The following is a 9,706-nucleotide window of genomic DNA, read 5'->3' on the forward strand; positions in this document are numbered from 1 at the left end:
ATAGTTTTAGTTTATATGTTTTTAAATTTCTTCTTATTTGTATGTTAAATATGTTTGAATCTAGTCGATTGACGTATCCGGTTAATTGTTTAGGCTATAATCTATTTGATTATACCAACATGACATCATGAGTACATCTTTTTCGCGTTTAAAACTTGATCATTCAACTATAAACTGTAAAGAAGTAGCAAAAAAAAAAAAAAAACAGTTGCATGCCCAAAATGCGTCGGGCCGCTGGAGGTAGCCCTCGACGCAAACGGACATTTCGCCCTTTGCGGTCAATTTGACGTCCGAGAAGGCGACGCAAACGGACGCTCGCGACCACTTTGGAGCGTCCGAAATCCGTCGCCCCGCTGGAGATGCCCTAAGTGCCATATTTATCTAGGAGAAAAATCTAAGTGCCATACAGTATTATCTAGGAGAAAAATCTTATGGGACCGCGGTCGCATAAGCCAGGTCCGTGGACCACCTTGGACGAGCTACACCTGCCAATACGAATCTCAAAGAAACCACGGTGAGCAAATCCCCAAATCCACTGATCTCCCTGACGATTATCCTGCGTGCTGTGCCGCCGGCTGCCGCGACCACCGGTGAGCCGGCCCCGCTGCTCTCCCTGCCGTAGAAGACCGCCTTCCTCGGAGACACGGCAGCTAGCCCCATCCATCCCCGACGGCTCTACCCGGACGTCCATGGCCTAGCGTCCCGGCAGCGCAACAACCCAAGCTCTGTCCACGGTCCTCCTCGACGCCCTAGCTCGCGGGACCGCCGGCAGACCGGCCAATTTCCTCGACGGCCCAGCTCGCCGCACCGCCCCGTGTGCTTGCCCCGTCCGCTTTTTCTTCAGGTGCTACTCCGATCGACAGTAAATTGATATCTGCTAATTTGTGTCTGGTCTGTACTCATTACTTTGGGTGTGTTTGGTAGGCCGGGTGAGCTCAGAAAATCTCACCTCAGCTCGGCTGAACAGCCTAATTGTTGATTGGTAGCCCGGGTCGGTCCTTCTCAGCACTGCCGGACTCACCCGAAAAATGGCTCTCAGCCAGGTCGGGTTGGGAAGCTCGAATCGAGCTTCGCAGGTCAGCCGGGCTGACCTCGCCCCGCAAAGCACTGTAGCTGGCCCCACGCGCGACCGCCGGAGGCCCAGACCCCAACCCCCTCTGCTCATTTCCCCCAATCCTGCTAGAGCTCCACCGTCCTAGCTCCTCGCCGACCACGGGCTCCTCCCGCTACGTGCCGGCGACCTCCTCCGCCTGGAGCGCTACCACCGCCTCCTCCTCCTCCACACCTAGACGCGCCGGCAACCTCCTCCGCCTGGAGCGGCACGGGGACGAGGCGGCGCCTAGAGCACCACGAGGACGTGCTCCTCCACCGAGCTCGTCGTCCAACCACGGGGTCCTCCTCCCGCTACGCCTCTGCCTCCCCCTCGCCGTCTCTCCCTCAACGCGCCATCCTCTGCCAACGGGAGCCCTCCTCTGCCTCCGTAGGGACGACGCCAATGCCACAGCGGCCACACGAGGCCGCGGCTTGTATCCATTGAAACCTCCATTGCTATCTGTACGTCTCCTGCAGGATGAAGAATTCTTCAGCAAATCTTACAACGAGAGCTGACAGTAGTACATCAGTTCTTCCGGCCGACGCGCTCCTAAGACCCAGCGCCGCCGCCTAGCGCTGCCGGCGAATTCTTCCCGCACGCCCAGACCTCCATGGAGTGGTAAAGCTGAGCTGAGGACCCGATTGCTTTTTCCATTTCTTTTCAAGGTTCTTTTTGTAAAATAGTTGGAGGTGGGCAGTGCCCACATGGGAAGTCAAACCAAACACAATCTCTGTGCAGCATGTTTCAATGGCTACGACCTACCAAACAGATAACAAAATCTCACCACAACTAGTCTGAAGCGGGCAGTGTTCAGGTGAGAAAGTGATTCTGACCTCACCCGGTCCACCAAACACACCCTTTGAGATTCATATTTCCCGGTGTCGCTCGTCCAAGGTGGTCCCTAGGGACCTGGCCTGTGCGACCCGGGTCGCATAAGATTTTTCTCCTATTATCTATAGCTAACTTAGAGATAACATATACAATAATAAGCTACAAAAATATACTTTATCAATGTTCACACTTTTCACTCTCATAAAGTGCCTAGAAGCACGTGTTAGAGCTGGCTCTTGCATAAGAGTCCACTCTCTTTCAGTCCTTCTCTCTCTTCCTCTCTCTTCTAACTAAGAAATAATATACTATTTTAATTTTTATAGTCAACTGACTAAAATTTATTGTACTTGCTCTAAATGAGTACCATGATTCTATGGTATCGGGCTTGTACCCCTGGTGCGTCGTTTGCTTCAAGCCCCTATGCATACGCTTGGTCGGCTACTATCTTTCTTTTTGCCAAACCTAATGTCTCATCTAATTTTTCAGCGAAACTATTTTAAAATTGAATCCCCAAGTTTGGCTACTCAACCAGGATGGAGCCAAAGTTGTACATGACATCACCATGGATAAGCAGCATGCTAAGTCACCCCTAGGGTTAGCAACACAATTGTTCGGATACAAGGATTTCAGCAAGGATTCGGAAAGAATTGAGAAGCAAAAAAAATCCACTAAATGAGGTAATTCGTGTCACAAAATTGTACTAAGGGGTATAAACTGAAATTTTACTTCTAAAATAAAAAAAGATTCCGTGCCCACACGAGGTTGTTTTTAGATTAGTCACAATGGAAATATCATACACTAGTATCATGCACATGATACTAGTTTATGATACTCCACTATCTCACAATGCATAGTATTATAAAATAATATTATAGTATTATCATATTTAATGTTTTGTAAAATCAATGCAAATTAGTGTACTACATGATGTGTTTGCTATTAAGTTTTCTCGTTTTACCACTCTCATCTCTCATCTTATTAATTGATACGTCACATCTAATTTTTGCCAACATAACATGCATGAGAGCAAGTACAATAAGTCCTAGTCAGCTGGCTATAAGGATTAAAATATTATATTATTGATTAGTTGGAGGAGAGATGGGAGGAGAGAGAAGGAGAGTGAGCTCTTATGCAAGAGTCAGTTCTAGCACGTGCTCCTAGGCACTTTGTGAGAGTGAAAGGTGGGCCACACATTGATTAAGTACTACATTTTTATAGCTCACTATTGTATATGTTGGCTCTAAGTTGGCTATAGATGATATAGCAATTGGCTTATGGCCACCAACTGGCTATACTATTGGAATTGCTCTGATACTACTTATAATACCTCTATTGTAATACTTTACCGACTTTTCTACTACTACCTCCGGTCGGTAATAATCGACGCGCCGCAGCTAATCAACATGCATGCCAGTGAAGTACTTAACGTACGATCTAGCTAGCTAGTGCGGGAAAGCAGCGTGGTGCGTTGACATTCACGTGGGATTCAGCGAAGCTCTGGCCAGCAGAGTAAGAGTCCAGAAGGTGACCGGATTATTTGGGATGCCATTTGGAAAACCAAAGTCCCTCAGAAGGTTAAAATTTTTACCTGGCGTCTTGCTACTGATGCGTTGGCTGTACAGGAAAATCGTTGGTCTAGAAACATGATCTTGGATCCAACCTGCACTATCTGCGGTCAGGAAAATGAAGATGGATATCATGCCATAATGAGATGTACAAAAGCGATTGCCTTAAGAAATAGCATGAGGGATGTCTGGGAGCTTCCTACTGAAGATAGGCTAAGAAATAGTGGGAAAGAATGGACGCTAAATATTTTGAACTCCTCCAATCCAGAGATGCGTGAAAAATTGATGCTGCTTTGGTGGCGTGCTTGGCATTTGAGAAATAACTGTATCTTTGGTGATGGCAAAGCTAGCATTGCTCATTCCACCGATTTCCTGAGAAACTACAGGTGTATGCTCAATAACAGGGGAGCCGAAATCCAGGCTGAAGATGTAAAAGGGAAAAAGCCAATGTTTGAAACTGAGAGAATGCCCATGGGAAGGAAACCTGAAAATAGAAGTCTAGAGTGGAAACCACCTGATGAGGGCTGGCAAAGTTTGAGTGTTGATGCTAGTTTTGTAAAAGAAACAAACCAAGCTTCTTGGGGTGCTGCGATCCGTGACCATTTAGGTCAAATAAAAATTACTGCCTGGGGAATTATCAAGAACTGCAATAGTGCTGAAATGGCAGAAGCTTTGGCTTGCCTGGAAGGAGTGAAGCAGGCTATAAACAGGATTGAGACTGGTCTTATAATCGAGAGTGATTGTGCATCTGTTATTACAAAGGTCAGCTCATGGGAGAAAGACCGCTCCCAGACTTCCAGTGTGATTACTGACATCCATCGGCTGCTGACCTTGCTTCCAGCTTACAAGGTTCAGAAAATTAGTAGAAATCAAAATAATCTGGCGCATGACCTGGCTAGTTGTAGTCGTGTGAGTAATAGCGATGGTGTGCTTCTTGGCTCTGTTCCTCCCTGCGTGTTGGAACGAGCTGGAGATGATTGTAACAGAACCCTTGTTTCCGTTTAATATATTACACCATTTCAAAAAAAAACACGGCGCTACGTGTGGCGTGACGAGTGTAATAAAGAAAAAGCGAGCCGCGCGAAGGAAGATGGCGACGCGATCGGGGGCCGCACGCACCGGGCGTCGTGGTTCATTCATTGGCCGCGCTGTGCTTGTGGATTACATCGTCGCTGAAGAAAACTAGTGTGTCGGGTTCGTCAACCTGGCCGGGGACGTAGGTTCTGTTGAATGTGGGTGTTGCAGCCGAGCTCGATGACGATCACGTCGATCAATCTGTCTAAGGTGAAAAAGTCGTTGTATATATGTACTGCTAAGAATGATTGTGATAATTTTCAGCCAACAAACTATGTTGCACAGGGAGGTAATGCACCTGTTTCTACCCCGGTTGGTAAGCACAAGGAGGTGCCGAAGACGATGCAGTATACCCATGAGCAAACTGTTGCTTTTGGGGGGATTCAGGAAGAGGCGAGGCGCGAGGTGCGGTCGAGTGGAAGACTGCGAACTCAGCCTAATACCGATATGACGCAAATGGAGAGGGCGATGATGGTCGCAAAGAAACGTGCGGAGACGCAAGTGATAGGTATGTCTATAACGAAACCAACCTCCATTACTTCTTTTTCGGATGATCAAATAATTGATGATGCTCGGTCGTTGGGGGTTTCTTTAGGTATTTCTCATTCGGATTGCATTAAATCAGCAAAGTTAATAAAAGATTTTGAGTTACATAGATCAATCACTATGTTAAAATGTAATAATCAATTGGCACAAAAACATGACAATGCTATTCTTTGTATGACGGTATCACATGCTTTTGACTTATGTGATGATTTAGAAGCGGAGGAGGATTTTTTGAGAGATGAGGATGTAGAGATTCCTAAGGTTATTACTAGGGAGAGAACGGTTCGCAAAAAAAAGTTGTATGATAAGAAAAATGTTAGGAGGAGTAACCGTACTAGAATCAAACCATCAAAATTACAATGACAAATCTTAAAGGCATGACATGGAATAGTGAGGGGTTTAAAGATCTGGGAAAGCATTTGTTTTTAATGGAATCAATAAGGGAGTATGACCTACATTTTATTGCTTTGCTAGAGACAGGACGGTCTAATTTTGCGGTACATTTTTTAAGGGATTTAGCAGCGGGTAAAAACTTTGCTTGGTTCTGTTTGCAACCACATGGGAGGTCCGGAGGAATTCTTGTAGGGGTTAACACGACCACTTTGGTGGTAAATAGGGTAGACAGTGGAGACTATTGTGTGAAGCTGTCTATCACTTCTAAAATAGATGGTTTTCAATGGCTACTTGTGCCAGTATATGGGGCAGCACAAGATAAAAATAAATATGAGTTTCTTGCAGAATTGGTGAGGACATGTGAATCTGAAACGATACCGATGTTATTAGTCGGGGATTTTAATATTTTGAGAAAACCAGAGGACAAAAGCAATGATAATTTTAAGCCCCATTGGCCTTTTATTTTTTAATGCGATCATTGAAAACCTTAATTTACGAGAGATTGCTTTGTCGGGGCGGAAATTTACGGCCAGTAGAAGACAGACCCCTACATACGAAAAATTGGATAGGGTTCTTGCGAGTGTCGAATGGGAACAGAAATTCCCTTTGGTCACTGTCCGGGCATTGACTCGCTCTGGATCTGGTCATACTCCACTTTTGATTGATGCGGGGATTCAGGCACATGGAACCATTGTCGGGGACGATAGTCTAAGGGTCTACATTTCGGAATATTATAAAATGTTATTTGGTAATCCAGAGCCTAGTTCGGTCTTGTTGGATGAAAGCATAATTGAAGATATCCCGCAATTGTCAGCGGAGGAGAATCAAGTGTTAATTGAAAACTTCTTGATGGAGGAGGTTCATGTGCTATTTTTCGGATGGAACATAATAAATCACCTGGACCAGATGGTTTCCCTGCGGAGTTTTATCAACATTTTTGGAGGGTTATAAAATTTGATCTGATGGCTTTATTTGAGAGCTTTCAGAAAGGGGATTTGCCTATGTATAAGTTGAACTATAAGGTGATTATTACTTTATTGCCGAAAAAGGAAAATGCAACTCAGATTCAACAATATAGGCCAATATGCTTGCTCAATGTGAGTTTTAAAATATTTACTAAAGTTGCGACAAACCGTATTTCTGAGGTAGCTCAAAAAGTGATTAGACCTACACAAACGGCGTTTATTCCTGGAAGACACATTCTAGAAGGAGTAGTAGTTCTCCATGAGATAATACATGAAATGCATAGAAGGAAATTAGATGGGGTGATTTTTAAAATTGACTTCGAAAAGGTGTATGATAAAGTTAAATGGCCCTTTTTGCAACAAGTTCTTCGTATGAAGGGATTTGACCCTATTTGGTGCGATAGGACAAAGAAATTTGTGCAAGGTGGGAGTGTTGGTACAAGAGTGAATGATGTGATTGGGCATAATTTTCAAACTAGGAAAGAATTACGCCAGGGAGATCCTTTATCCCCAATTCTTTTAATATTATCGCTGATATGTTAGCGATTCTTATTGCTGGGGCTGCGGAAGTGGGGAGTTTGTTGCCTCATCTTATTGACGGGGGAATTTCCATTTTACAGTATGCGGATGATAAAATTTTGTTTTTGGAACATGATATTACCAAGGCTGTTAATATGAAACTAATCCTATGCATTTTTGAACAATTATCGGGTTTAAAAATTAACTCGCATAAGAGTGAATTTTTGCATTTGGTAAGGCAAAGGATATGGAGGATCAATATAGACACATTTTTGGGTGTGAGTCTGGAACTTTACCTTTAAAGTACTTGGGGATTCCGGTACATTATACTCCCTCTGTTCCATTCTATAGTGCCTATAGTTTTTTGGCACGGAAATTAGCGTAAGAGTATTTTTTACACAAGACCCCTAGCTGAACGATTTGAGATCAACGTAAAATTTGGGAAATCCATATCTACTAACTTACCATAACAAATTTGGGACCTGAACGATTTGGGAGCTGAACGGGGAGGGGGTAATTGAAAAAAAGCTAAGCTACAACCTTATATTCTGAAACAAATGCCAAAAATCTATAGCCACTATAAAAAAGAACGGAGGGAGTAGGACATTGCAGAATGCGGAGTGGAACCCTATTGAAACTCGGTTTGCCTCCAAATTGGGGTGCCGGCGTAGTAAATTGTTGTCTTATGGGCATAGGTTGGTTCTGATAAATTCGGTTCTTACAAGTCTGCCGATGTTTATGCCCTCCTTCTTGGAAATCCCAATTGGGGTGAGTAAGAGGCTTGGTTATTATAGATCAAATTTTTTCTGGCAATCTGATGAGCACAAGAAGAAGTATAGATTATCTAAATGAAATATTTTGTGCAGACCAAAGGATCAAGGGGGTTGGTAATTGAGGTTTTGGAATTAAAGAATAAATGTTTATTGAGAAAATGGTTGTTTAAAATCCTTTCGGAGGAGGGTATGTGGCAGCAACTCTTATGTAATAAAAACCTTAAAAATAAAACACTAGCACAAGTAGAGGTTAAACCGACTGACTCACCTTTTTGGAAGGGTCTCATGCATGTGAAAGATGATTTCTTCTAGAGAGATTTTTTCAGAGTAGGGGATGGAACATCTGTGAGGTTTTGGGAGGATGTGTGGTTGGGAGATACGCCATTATCCCATCAATATCCGGCATTGTATAATATCGCCCAACATAAAAATGTGTTAGTATCGAATGTGTTTACTGAACCTATCAATATTTCTTTTAGAAGAGGCTTGAACGATAATAAGTGGGTGCAATGGTTACATCTATGCCAACGATTAATTACAATTAACTTAACATATGAATTGGATAAGTTTATTTGGAAACTCACTGATTCGGGTATTTTTTCAGTTAAGTCTATGTACCTTGACAGGATGAATGGGCATGCTATTTACCTTCGTAGATATCTATGGGAGTTAAAGATTCCTTTGAAAATTAAAATCTTTATGTGATTCCTTAATAATAAGATGCTTCTAAATAAGGATAATTTAGCTAAACGGAAGTGGAAGAGATATCAAAAATGTTGTTTTTGTGATTCTATGGAAACCATTAATCATTTATTCATTCATTGACCTTTTGCGACGATAATATGGCGTATGATGTATCTTACTTATAACATTCCTCCACCAGCTAATATTACTAACATGTTTGGTAGATGGCTAAATGGAGTGAGGAAAGAGGACAAACAAAAGATTCGAATAGGTATTTCGGTCCTTTGTTGGGCTATTTGGAGTACTAGAAATGATATTATCTTTAACAAATAAAGTGGAACTATTTTTTGCAGGTTATCCGGCGAGCTGTTCATTCAATTCAACAATGGGTTTTACTTCTCCCAATGGAGCAGCGGGAGGCTATGGTTATTGGATGCAATCGGATGCTAGTGGTTGCTCAGGACTTCTTTTTCCAGACTACTGGGTCGCGACATCTTAATAGAATAGCAAATGCATAGCTTTTCGGTTTGCCATATTTTCAGTAGGTTGATTCATGTATCGACCTTAGCTTTTTCGTGATTGTAATAAGTGATGATGGATATATGGTGACTTGATACTTTGTTTTTAATAAAGTTGTGCATCCATTGATGCAGAGGCTGGGGCTATGCTCCTTTATCGGAAAAAATACGGAATTGAATTTTGTCTTTACTTTTTTTCTTCGATAAAGAGAATATATTAATATCAAAAGATACAAATTACACCTAGTCTCTGCAACAACGCAACACCCTAATGGCAGTATGGATGCACACAGCCAAAAAAGAGAAAATAAAACTAAGAAACAAAAATCCCGCTACAGTGTCTCATGCCTAACAACAGCAATACATCCACTACCAAGACAACGCCTAAAATACAGACTCTCTAAAAGCAACGCCTCCAAGAAGGGAACAATGCTCCAGCACCGTAATCGCCCGACCAATGATCTTAGGTTTTTACCCTGGAGATAGTTCCCGCTCTCAAAACAATGCCTCCGGCAAGGTCATTGCAAGGCACAACCAGTTAAGGGCAGACCTTGGGTTTTCACCCTAAAAGGTAGGACTCTAAACTTCACCTGTGCTGTCGCCCCCATTTTCATACCATTGTTGTGAAAACCGGAACACTAAGCAAGTCCCTCAACAACACGGAGACTTGAACCTCCCTTAGCTAGTCCTCCCATCTGTCCTTCGTGATATTCTCTTCTTCTGGCTTTCATCATGGATCCAATGT

The 9,706-nt window shown here is 43.1% G+C and overlaps 1 long non-coding RNA gene across 3 annotated transcripts; it reads left to right on the top strand.

Annotated features, from left to right (window-relative positions):
• Nucleotides 1–286: 286 nt before the first annotated feature.
• On the top strand, nt 287–9,117 carry LOC127316786 (uncharacterized). Of its 3 annotated transcripts, XR_011748629.1 has the most exons (4): nt 287–844; nt 4,849–5,071; nt 8,668–8,714; nt 8,797–9,117. It is a non-coding gene; the product is annotated as an uncharacterized lncRNA (long non-coding RNA). The 3 variants fall into 3 exon arrangements; XR_011748627.1 differs by having other exon boundaries at nt 288–844; nt 8,668–9,117; XR_011748628.1 differs by lacking the exon at nt 287–844 and adding an exon at nt 4,524–4,773 and having other exon boundaries at nt 8,668–9,117.
• Nucleotides 9,118–9,706: the final 589 nt, after the last annotated feature.

Source organism: Lolium perenne, chromosome 7 (assembly GCF_019359855.2).
Source record: "Lolium perenne isolate Kyuss_39 chromosome 7, Kyuss_2.0, whole genome shotgun sequence".
Lineage (NCBI taxonomy): Eukaryota > Viridiplantae > Streptophyta > Magnoliopsida > Poales > Poaceae > Lolium > Lolium perenne.